Source organism: Cetorhinus maximus, chromosome 23 (assembly GCF_964194155.1).
Source record: "Cetorhinus maximus chromosome 23, sCetMax3.hap1.1, whole genome shotgun sequence".
NCBI classification, from domain to species: Eukaryota; Metazoa; Chordata; class Chondrichthyes; order Lamniformes; family Cetorhinidae; genus Cetorhinus; species Cetorhinus maximus.
In genome coordinates, this window is record NC_135901.1 from 10,021,946 (window position 1) to 10,034,310 (window position 12,365).

At 45.0% G+C, this 12,365-nt stretch overlaps 1 pseudogene; it reads right to left on the reverse strand.

Moving 5' to 3' along the window:
- LOC144698157 (uncharacterized) overlaps positions 1–7,319 on the reverse strand; it is an 83,358-nt pseudogene extending 76,039 nt beyond the window's left edge.
- Between the last annotated feature and the right edge of the window lie 5,046 nt (positions 7,320–12,365).

The following is a 12,365-nucleotide window of genomic DNA, read 5'->3' on the forward strand; positions in this document are numbered from 1 at the left end:
GCTGCAGGGCTATGGGCCGGGAGCAGGAAGGTGGGATTAGAAAGGGTACCTGGGTGTCCTCGGGCTGGCATGGACAAGATGGGCCAAATGGCCTCCTTCTGTGCTGTAACTTTTCTACAGTTCTATGGGTATAATGATGGCAGATTTGAAGGAAAGATGGACAGTACTTGAGAGAGAAAACTGTTGACATATTCAGTGAAAATGGGGAAGTTGAGTGATCAGTAGTTTAGTGGGTGTAGGGTCAATAGAGCAAGAGATGAATTTCATGGACAAGATGAGCTCTGAGAGGGCATGAGGGGAGATGGAAGGGAAACTACAGAAAGATGTGAGTTCAGGGCTCAGGTATTGGGGAACTTTAGGGAGGGCGAGTGGAAAGGAGGGAAGCAGCAAAGGCAGCTCATCCGATTGTCTCAATCTTAGTGACAAAGAAGCTCCATGAGACCCTCACACCAGTTGTTGGGGGTGAGGATGGAGGGAGAGCATTTCAAAAGGAATGAACTTGTGTTAGAGATATTAAAAAGGTTCAACACATTGTGTCTTTTAACACAAAACTAATTTATTTGATATTTATCCAGAATATTAGCCCCCCTAAGTGGTCTGTAGTTTATTAACATCAGCAGAAACAGATCCCAATGAACATGGTTCGGTCCTGGATGTGATTACCAGCAAAATCCCACCACTTTAGTTACTTGTGAACTCGCTGGTGTGTCAGCAGGTTGGATGAGGTAGTGAATCCTTTCCCACAATGGGGGCAGATGAATGGCCTCTCCCCAGTGTGAATTCGTTGGTGTGTCAGCAGCTTGGATGAGGTAGTGAATCCCTTCCCACAACGGGGGCAGGTGAATGGCTTCTCCCCAGTGTGAACTCGTTGGTGTGTCAGCAGGTGGGATGAATTAATAAATGCCTTCCCACACTGGAGGCAAGTGAATGGCCTCTCCCCAGTGTGAATTCGTTGGTGTGTCAGCAGGTTGGATGAGGTAGTGAATCTCTTCCCACACTGAGGGCAGGTGAATGGCCTCTCCCCAGTGTGAACTCGCTGGTGTGTCAGCAGGTGAGATGACTGAGTGAATCCCTTCCCACACTGAGGGCAGGTGAATGGCCTCTCCCCAGTGTGAACTCGCTGGTGTGTCAGCAGGTGAGATGACTGAGTGAACCCCTTCCCACACTGAGGGCAGGTGAATGGCTTCTCCCCAGTGTGAATTCGTTGGTGTGTCAGCAGGCTAGATAACTGAGTGAATCCCTTCCCACACTGAGGGCAGATGAATGGCTTCTCCCCAGTGTGAATTCGTTGGTGTGCCAGCAGGTTGGATGAGGTAGTGAATCTCTTCCCACACTGAGGGCAGATGAATGGCCTCTCCCCAGTGTGAATTTGCTGGTGTGTCAGCAGCTTGGATGAGGTAGTGAATCTCTTCCCACACTGACGGCAGGTGAATGGCCTCTCCCCAGTGTGAAATCGTTGGTGTGTCAGCAGGCTAGATAACTGAGTGAATCCCTTCTCACACTGGGGGCAGGTGAATGGCCTCTCCCCAGTGTGAACTCGCTGGTGTGTCAGCAGGTGGGATGACTGAGTGAATCCCTTCCCACACTGAGGGCAGGTGAATGGCCTCTCCCCAGTGTGAATTCGCTGGTGTACAGTGAGTTGAAATGATCGCCAGAACCCAGTCCTGCATTGAGAGCACCTGAACGGTCTCTCGTCAGTGTGAACACGTTGATGGGACATCAGCTCGCAGGAACTTTTAAAGCACTTCCCACAGTCTGGGCATTTAAAAGGTCTCTCTTCACTGTGAACTCGCTGGTGGCTCAGCAGGTAGCTTGAAAGAGTAAACCCCTTCCCACACGTTGAGCAGGTGAACGGCCTCTCCCCAGTGTGACTCCGCCGATGCTCTTCCAGCTCTGACGGGAATCTGAATCCCTTCCCCCAGTCCCCACATTTCCATGGTTTCTCCCCGATGTGGCTGCGCTGGTGTCTTGACAGGCCAGATGATCGGTTGAAGCCTCGTCTACACACAGAACACATGTACGATTTCTCTCCACTGTGAATGGTACTTTTTCCTTCCATGTTCAAAATCAAATGATATTCAGGTTATGATAAATCGAGCGAATGTCAGATTCTGCTGTGATGTTTTGTTTCTGTTTCCCGACTGCAAATCATCCCCTTCTAATACCCTGTGAAATTGATTTAAAACAGAAAAAAAGGTGTGAGAGAGAATCCACAAAAACACAAATGCAGGTTGTGAAATTGAGCTGAATGAATCTGGTAATTTGTGGGGCCGGCACGAGGGAAAAGTGACCACGAAAACTGCTGGATTGTCATAAAAACCCAACTGGTTCACTAATGTCCTTCAGGGAATGGAACCTGTCACCTGGTCTGGGTCTACACAAGACTCTGGCCTCCATGGGATGAAAGAGAGAGGTGAGAGGTGCAGGGGGTGAAGATGTGTTTAATACATCTTCAGCTCAACCAGAACTTTGGCAGAATATCCCAAACCCTCAACATCCACTACCTAGAAGTATGAAGGTAACAGGTGTCAATGAACACCATCACCTCCAACTCACACACTGTCCTAACTTGTCTGACATCCAGTACTGGATGAGCAGAAATTTCCTCCATTTAAATGTTGGGAAGATGAAAGCCATTGTCTCCACTCCCTAACCACCGACTCCATCCCTCTTGCAGTCTCTGAGGCTGAACCAGACTGTTCACAATCTTGTTGTCATGTTTCAGCCCAAGCTGAGCTTCTGACTACAAATCACTAAAACCACCCATTTCCACCTCAGTAACATCGCCCAGCTGTGCCCCTGCCTCAGAGCACAGCCCGGTCCCCACGCTGGCGCTCTGGGTTCTCATTGATAGGGGACCTTCTGACCCACAGGGCATTCTGGATAAACCAGCCGCCATCGAGACCAATCAGTGAACGGGCATTTTGTTTCCCCCAGTTGGTAAAACAGAAAGTCCATGGATGAGGGGGATATTGGACAGGAAGCACAATGAAAGGTTCAGACACTTTATTGAATACTCACAGCAGAAGCACGTTAATCTGATTGGAGATCACTTCCACACGAGCAGTCAGCGGTTTGGAGCCTCCTGAGATTCCAGTCCCTTTCCCGTCAGTATTTACAGGAGCTGCGACACGGAAAAGAGTCTCAGTAAAATCAGGGATTTATTTGTTCACTGCTTTACAATGGGTCTGGGGTCACACTTGAGGTTCGTGCAGCCTGTGATTCCCTGAGTTTATTAACTCTCCCCCCTCCAGACCCTTTGGGCTCTCTATTGTTGGACTCTCTATTGCTTTTCAATGTCCTCCTGGCCTTGTTGTATCTGATCCAATAAAAACCCTCCTTACATCACACAGGGAACAGCTTTAGACATGTTCTGACTTTTCACCTCAATCTTATTCTGCTGAATGATCTCACTGACCGTTCCTTTTCTCTCGATCCGTCCGTCCACCATCTCTTTTCTGGATTTCACTCCTTCTTGTTGTTCCAGGATTTCATCTCTCTGCCTTTTATTTCTTTTACTGAAGATTCCTGTCCATTGCTGCCTCACAGCCTCGTCCTGTTCCCAAATATTCTCCATGTCTAAGTGCTTCCCAGCGGCCGTGCCAGCCGTGGCCCCTATTCCAGCCCAGTCACTGATCCCTCTCTTCCCTCCACCCTTTTTACTGGTGTCACTATCACAGGGACGATCGCGGTGTTTTCCCAAAACTGCCTTAACACCGGGGTCTTGGCTACTGGGTGGTCATAGTCCACCCATCTCTCTCCCTGCATTCTGACTTATGAAATTCCTGGATAATTCCCTTATCATCCGAACATCAAGGTCCTTGTAGATGGGATGACATAACCTTAGGGACGGGTGTGTGGTGTTCAGGGCACATATTACAGGAACTATTTTAAATCTTGTATCATTATGTAGGTTCTGTGAGTACGAGTGATGATTAAACCATTTGTGGAACCAATTTCGTGTGGCAGGACAGATTGAGGGGGTATCAGTGAAGCATATGGGGGTCTTGGGCTTCATAAATAGAGGTACTGAGTACAAAAACAGGGAAGTGCACCAACAGAGAATTGTTCTGATCTGGAACCCTTTCCCTGAAAAGGTGCTAGAACCTGATTCTATGTTTAGCCTCTGCCCACTGGTCCTAGATTCCCCAACCAGTGGAAATAGTTCCTCTCTATCTATCCTGTCAGTTCCAATATCCCAAAAACTTTGATCAAATCAGCTTTTAATCTTATAAATTCCAGGGATTACAACCCTCACAGTGAGGTGATGTATTTTATCAGGAGGAATAGGGAGAGGGAAAATATTATTCATGGCACAGCTCTAAAGAGTGAGCAGGGACAGAGGGACCTGGGGCTTCATGGCTTTGATCTCTGAAGGTGACAGAATGTATTACGAGAGTGGTTAGCAAAGCCGATTAGATCTTGAGCTTCATAAATAGTGATATTGAGAACAAAAACAGGAAAGTTATGTTGAATTCTTTATAAAGCTCTGGTTAGGCCACAATTTGAGAATTGCATCCAGTTCTGGTCACCTCACTTTAGGGAGGATGTGAAGGTCATTGAGAAGGTGCAGAGGAGATTTACCAGAATGGTTCCTGCAAAGGAGGTTGAGGGGAGATTGGGAGAGGTGTACGAGATTATGACAGGTTTAGATATGGTGGACAAAGAAAAGCTATTCCCATCAGCTGATCATACAAGGACTCAAGGACAGAGGTTTAAAATTTTGGGTAAAAGCTGCGGGAGATGTGAGGAAGAATATCTTTACACAGTGAGTGGTGATGACCTGGAGGTTACTGCCTATGAGGGGGGTGGAAATGGACATGGTAGTGATTTCAAAAGGAAATTGGACAGAAGCATGAGGGAAATAAACTTGCAAGGATACGGGGATAGAGCAGGGGAACGGGACTGATTGGATTGCTCTACATAGCTGGCATGGACTCAATGAGTCTAATGGCCTCCTCTGTGCCATAATGACTCTGTGACTCTTATGTGTAATCTCATTCTGTAACTTAACCCTTGGAGCTCAGATCACTCAGGTAAATATGTGCTACACTCCCTCCTAGGCCATTCTATCTTTCCTGATGTTTGTTGCCCAGAACTGAACACAGTTCTTCAGGAATGCTCTAACCTGGGTTTGTGTGTCTCTGCATTTTTCCCGTCACACCTGAAATCGTCTCAGAATCACAGAGTGCAGAAGAGGCCCTTTGGCCCATCGATTCTGCATCAACATGTGAGAAACACCTGACCTACCTACCTAATCCCATTTACCAGCACTTGGCCCATAGCCTTGAATGTTGGTCAAGATGTCAAGGCCCATTGGTCCCTAATGGGCCCTACTCTTTCCCTGGTTATCCTCTTCCCATTGGCATTGAAAAAAAATATTTAGATCCCTGCAGTTGAATCTTTCAGACACTGAATTGTAGATTTTTCACCAAATATCAATTTACGATTGTAGTAAAAGTTCATAATTTTGTCAAGGGGGTCCTGCTGAAAGTTTTTCAAATTAAGGGGAAGGATCACAGATGGTGCTTTTAAAAAGGGACATTGCAGCCCTGAAAATCAGTGACACCTTCAGAATATTAGACTCCGGCCAGTTATAGGGTTGTTAACATCAGCAGAAACAAAATATTGCCAGACTATCAATATTAAACAAGCTTACAAGCAGCAAGAACAGCAGGATCCAACCCCTGCAGTCACTTATGAACTTGCTGATGTCTCAGGAGGCATCGTGACTGAGTGAATCCCTTCCCACACACCGAGAGTTGAATAACCTCTTCTCAATGTGAGTGCGTTGGTGGTCAGCAGGTTGAAAGACTTTGCAAATCCCTTCCCACACAGCGAGCAAGTGAACAGCCTCTCCCTAGTGTGAACTCGCTGGTGTGCAGTGAGGTTGGATGACCGACTGAATCCTTTCCCACAAACGGAGCATGTGAACGGTCTCTCCGCAGTGTGAACTCGCTGGTGTAAAATGAGGGAGGATGCCTGTCTGAAACTCTTTCCACAGGAAGTGCAAGTGAACAGCCTCTCTCCAGTGTGAACTCGCTGGTGTGTCAGAAGATGGAATGACTGAGTGAATCCCTTCCCACACTCGGAGCAGGTGAACGGCCTCTCCCCAATTTGGGTGCATTGTTGTACAGTGAGTGCTGAAGAGTGCCTGAACCTCTTTCCACAGGAAGTGCAGCTGAATAGCTTCTCCTCAGTGTGAATTCGCTGGTGTGACCAAAGGCCAGATGACTGAGTAAATCCCTCCCCACACACAGAGCAGGTGAATGGCCTTTCCCCTGTGTGACTGCGTCGATGGTTTTCCAGCAGGGATGGGTAACTGAATCCTTTCCCACAGTCCTCACATTTCCACAGTTCTCCATAGTGTGGGTGTCCTTGTGTCTCTCCAGGTTGAATGATTAGTTGAAACCTTGTCCAGACACAGAACATGTGTATGGTTTTCCAAACTGTGAACGATGTGATGCTTTTTCAGGCTGTTTAACTGGTTAAAGCTCTTTCCACAGTCAGTTCACTGAACACTCTCACTTGGGTGTGTGTGTGTGTGCCTCGGTGTTTATCCAGTGACACTGAAGTTCAGTATCTTTCCCCACTGACAGAACAGACAAACATTTCTCCTTCCACATTCAAAGTCTGAGAATATTCAGGTCCTGGTGAATCAAGTGACTCTGTCAGAAGATGTTTGGTTTGAGTTTCACATCTGCAAATCCTTCCCTTCTAATACTCTGGGAAACGAGTTTATAAAAATCATCACTGTCAGTCCGGGATGGAAATTCAGAACAGACAATTCTAGTTTTAATGGAATATTGTTTTCTCTCTTGTTCCCCCAAAGCTGTAAATTCCCGTCCCACACACTCTCCCTCCTCCCTGGGCTGAAATCCAAACCCATCTCCACCATTTCTTTCCTCCACTCCCAGTTTTCTCCCTCCCTCTCCTCTGCCTGGGTTCAGTTCTCCGGCTCCTGTCTGCAGACTGACAATAAAATCAATGAATTAATCATTTTCCAAACTCCATCCCTGTCAGTCCAGGATAGAAATGCACAATATTCTCTCCTCCTGCTGACAGGGGCAGGGATGACCGCGCATGCGCCCTGCTGCACAAGATGGCGGTCGTTAATCCGGGCCTCTCACCGAGGAACGCGGATCGGGGCAACTGCCGCCCACAGATACCAGCGAGGAACCGGTAGCTTGTTATTCTGGCTTCAGAACGGCTCAAAGTGTTTACGAAACCTGCCCGTCCACCCGCCGGCTGCATCTCTCCTGCAATTCCGCCCTTTATCTTACCGGCTGCGGACCTGACAAACAAGCAGCTTTCCTTCGCCCTCATACACTGCCCATGCTCCAAACTCGAGGCGGGATTGCACCTGCGCACTGATGTCCAGCAACCACACTGCGCATGCTCCCATCACAATGCCTGGGTGATTGACGGCAGCTCTGAACCAATAGCAAGAGGTTGCAGGACCAAAGGGGTGCGGCTGGCCCTCCAGCCAATTGGAGTGAATGAGGGGCGGGGCCTAACCAGGATCTCCCTCATTGGCTGAAACTCTGCATCATTTTGGAAGATGATTTGCCTCAAACTTCAGGAGAAAACTGGACCTTTCTTGCTTGTGGCTTTAAACAGATGAAACCCTGTGGGTGTGGAACAAATATTTCAATATTTGTTACTGAAATGTGGGAACATGGTGAAACAAGGCACAAACTTAAAGAAATAACTGGGCAGACAGGGAATTCACCATTTGAACAAGGGGAGTCCTTGGTTTCAATAAATGAACCGGCAGGAGGGTTAGGACAGGTCAGGGATAAAGTTAATATTCAGAACAATACAGAATGTAAAGGAAAAACTGATCTCAAAGACAATTTGTTGTAATGTGTGTGGAGGGGATGTGCTGAACCAGGTTTAAAGAGGTTAAACATGTTTTCCATATTGCACAATCACAATGCTTCAAAGATGAGACATGAAAGCCCTCAACATTAATCATGACAAGTGGGAAGCTAATTGATGATTGATGCAACTGGAAACACCAGCTGTGGGCAGGAGTTCACCACCACAGCAACATGTCGTTTCAGAAACTTCAACACAGACAAACAAGGTGTCAGCAGAAATCATCTCGCAACACGAGTAAGGAAAACCTTCATACGAGGCACTTTTGCCTTTACAGAATCGGCTTGTTCAGCCATCAGATGAAGTGCAGCAGATCGTCTCATCTGATCTCACCAAAGTTCTGAGGCTGCATTCCCATCATCTCTCACAGATGGACAGATGCTAAACATATGGGACAATCACATTAAAATCTGGAACTCAGATGCGGATAAGGATTGGTGTTAGGTGAGAAGGTCTGGATCAATGTCTTACTCCAGGAAGCTTTAAAATCAGAATGGCAGCATTTCAGAAATTATTCCTGTGATATCAGTGATCCCATTCCTATCTGTTAGTAAGACCGATGGAAGTATTTAGTGGAGACAGTAGCATGCTGGAGGATGATGTACACAAGGGTTTTCTGAACTGAGGATAATAGTGAGGGGAAAGGAAGGGATCTTGAAAAAAAAACAGACTCTTCATGTTGTTACAAAGGACATGGGACCTTCCACTTGGTTTGACACAACACACACACAAACCCACATGGATTCACTTCCTATCGATCAGGTGGACCAGGTTTTGCCTCACACCGCCAACTAACTAAGTTACTGACTAAGACTGGCGATAAAGTATCAGTGTCTGCAAGGACCAAAAAGTTATAGAAATTCAAGTAAACATCACCCTCCAGGGACTCAAAGCAGTTTTGACTATCTAATTCCAGCACTTTCTCTGAACCTTAATCTATAATGGACAACATCTTGAACAGACATAATGACAAAAAGCTAAGCCACCAATAGATATTAGGCGGTTTATGTCTCCTCTGGTGATCAGCCCTGGTGGGAGATTTTAGACAATACAGAACATCTTTGCATAATTGCAGCCTCTACTTTCCTATTGGTATTCCGGATAATTCCCCTTATATTGATGGTCTCGGTGAAGGTCAGGCCACAAGGCAGAATGGATGAAAAGATGGCTCCAAACTCCCTCTAAATCTAACCCTCTGATTTCGGTTTTGTAGCCATTTCCATCCATCTGCTGCCTGGCCCTTCACTCCACAGAGCCTGATCTTGGTCACCTTGTGCACACTGTTATGGATAACAAGCGGGTTACAAAACAGAAAGCAGAGAGAAGAGGTTAAGAGTAGCAACTCAGACTGGTAAAAGGTGGGAATTGATGTTCCACAGGGAGCAATGCTGGAACCACTGTTATTCAAATTTATATAAACGATTTGGACTCAGAAATCAGAAAACCAATTTTAAAATTTGGGAGCAGAATTACAGTAAATCACAGATAAGAATTCCCAGTTAACAAAACTTTGTTGTACAGTTCATTAAATCTTTAATTCAGTAGCACAGTGTACAATGACATGAGGAAGTGATTAACTGATTTATTTATGAATTAATTGATTACCAAATTGGGAAGTACAGTTAATACTGAGGAAGACTGCAACAAAATCCTGGAATCTAACACACACACACCAATATAGCAGGGAATTCTTGGAAACATGGTGCAGGTCCTTCTTTATCTGGAGATCAAATGTCTGTTGTATAATTATCCCGGGAGTTAAAAGGATCCTGTGAATTCCTCCTTGTGTTATTTTAATACAGACTTTACACTATTTACTTTTAGCTACATTTTACTATGTTAAAGGTGCTATGTCAATACAAGTTGTTGCTGACATTGGCTTAAAGTAGTAGACTCAGGACTGTCACCAATAAACCTTAAAAACTTCACAGAATAATCACCACAGTCATTTTTAAACTGGAGACTTATTCCTGCCATTTCAGTTTCAGTCAGGAACAGAGCACACTTTTACACCAATCTCTGATTTAACAGCACATTTCCAGACTGCCTGACTCAGGTTGTACAACCACAGTTGTAAAGGAGCCTTCTACTCGGGAACTTTGAAACCCAATGATTCCAAACAGAAATCAGAGGGATAGATTTACAGGGAGTTTGTATTTTTCCATCCATTTTTCTATGTGGCCTTGGATTCCACAGCCTGACCTTGGTCATCTTTAGGCTGTATATACTGCACAGAAGTGGCTGTGACACATTTCTCACACACCTCAGGATTAATCCACATGTGGGTTTTGCTGTCAGTGAAGAAATATGAGAAAGACCAAAATGCCATTTGTCCCTCTCAGTGTGACCCTAAAGGACTGCGTCCAGGCTGAAGTTCTGTTCCTGGTGTATGATCCTCCCCCAGATTGTCCTTCCTGAGCTCCAGCCAGGTGATGTTAAACACTCAGGTACGAAAGACAAAATTGTACAACAATGTGTGAAAAACAAAGTTTGACATGCTATGTCCAACAAGCCTAGTCTGTCCAACCTTTCCTCATAAGACAACCCCCCCATTCCTGGTAATGATCAACTAAACCTTCGCTGAACTGCTTCCAATGCATTTACATCTTTCCTTAAATAATGAGACCAATATTACACATAGTACTCCAGATGTGGGCTCACCAAATGCCCTGTATAACTGAAGCATAACCTCCCTACTTTTGTATTCAATTTCCCTTGCAATGAACGATAATATTCTTTCAGCTTTGCTAATTTCTTGTGGTACCTGCACACTAACCTTTTGCGATTCATGCACTGGGACACCCAGATCCCTCTGAATCTGAGAGCTCTGCAGTCTCTCACCATTTAAATATGATTTTTTATTCGTCCTGCCAACATGGACAATGTCACATCTTCCCACATTATACTCCACTTGCCAGATCTTTGCCCACTCACCTAACCTATTTGTATCCTTTTGTAGCCTCCTTATGTCCTCTTCATAATTTATTTTCCTACCTGTGTGTCATAAGCAAATTTAGCAACCATACCATTGGTTCCTTCATCCAAATCATTTATATAAATTATAAAGAGTTGAGGTCCCAGCACTGATCCTTGTGGCACACTAACCATCACATTCTGCTAATCAGAAATATACCCATTTATGCCCACTCTCTGTTTCCTGTTAGCTAGCTAATCTTCCATTCATGTCAATATGTTACCCCCTACACCATGAGATTTTATTTTCCACAATAACCTTTAATGTGACATCTTATCAAAAGCCCTCTGGAAATATAGGTACAGTACATCCACCAGTTCCCCTTTATCCACAGCACCTATTACTTCTTCAAAGAACCCCAATAAATTGGTTAAGCATGATTTCCCTCTCACAAAACTTTATTGACTTTGCCTGATTACCTTGAATTTATCTAAGTGCCCTGTTATAACACTTGTAACATTTTTCCTATGATAGATATTAAGCTAACTGGCCTATACTTTCCTGCTCTCTGTCTCCCTCCCTTTTCTATTTTCCTATCTGATGAGACCTTCCCCGAATCTAGCGAATTTTGGAAAATTAAAACCAACGCATCAACTATCTCACTAGCCACTTCTTTTAAGACCCGAGGATGAAATCCATCAGGACAGGGGGACTTGTCAGCCCGCAGCTCCAACAATTTGCTCGGTACCACTTCCCTGGTGATTGTAATTTTCTTGAGCTCCTCCCCCTTTCCAAATCCTGATTTACAGCCATTCTTGGCATATTACTTGTATCCTCTATAGTGAAGACAATGCAAAATCCCTCTTCAATTCATCTGCCATTATTAACTCCCCAGACTCACTTTCTATAGGAGCAACCCTCACTTTGTTAACTCTTTTCATTTTAAAATATCGAAATTTACTCTTACTATCTGTCTTTATATTTCTAACTAGCTTTCTCTCGTTCTCGACCTTTTCCCTCTTTATTAATCTTTCAGTCATTCTTTTCTTTTTTTAAATTCTGTCCAGTCTTCTGAGCTGCCACCCATATTTGCACAATTATATTTCAGCAGAAACAAACTCCAGCTGTCAGAATGAAAGAATTCAATCCTGAACAGGATTAACAGCAACAGTAACCAGATTTCAATCCCCATAGTCACTCGTGAACTCGCTGGTGTGTAATCAGATCCTTTTCACTTTTAAAGGTCTTCTCACAGTCAGAACATTTAAAAGGTCTCTGATCAGTATGAACAAGTTGATGTGTCAGAAGGTGGGATGACCGAATGAATCCTTTTCCACACATGGAACATGTGAATGGCCTCTCGCCAGTGTGAACTCGCTGATGTGTCAACAGGTCAGATGAATTGGTGTATCCCTTTCCACACATGGAGCAGGTGAATGGCCTCTCCCCAGTGTGAATTCGTTGGTGTGTCAGTAGTTTGGATGGCCGATTAAATTCCTTCCCACAGATAAAGCAGGTGTATGGACTTTCCCCAGTGTGAATGCTCTGGTGAGTCAGAAGCCTGGATAAT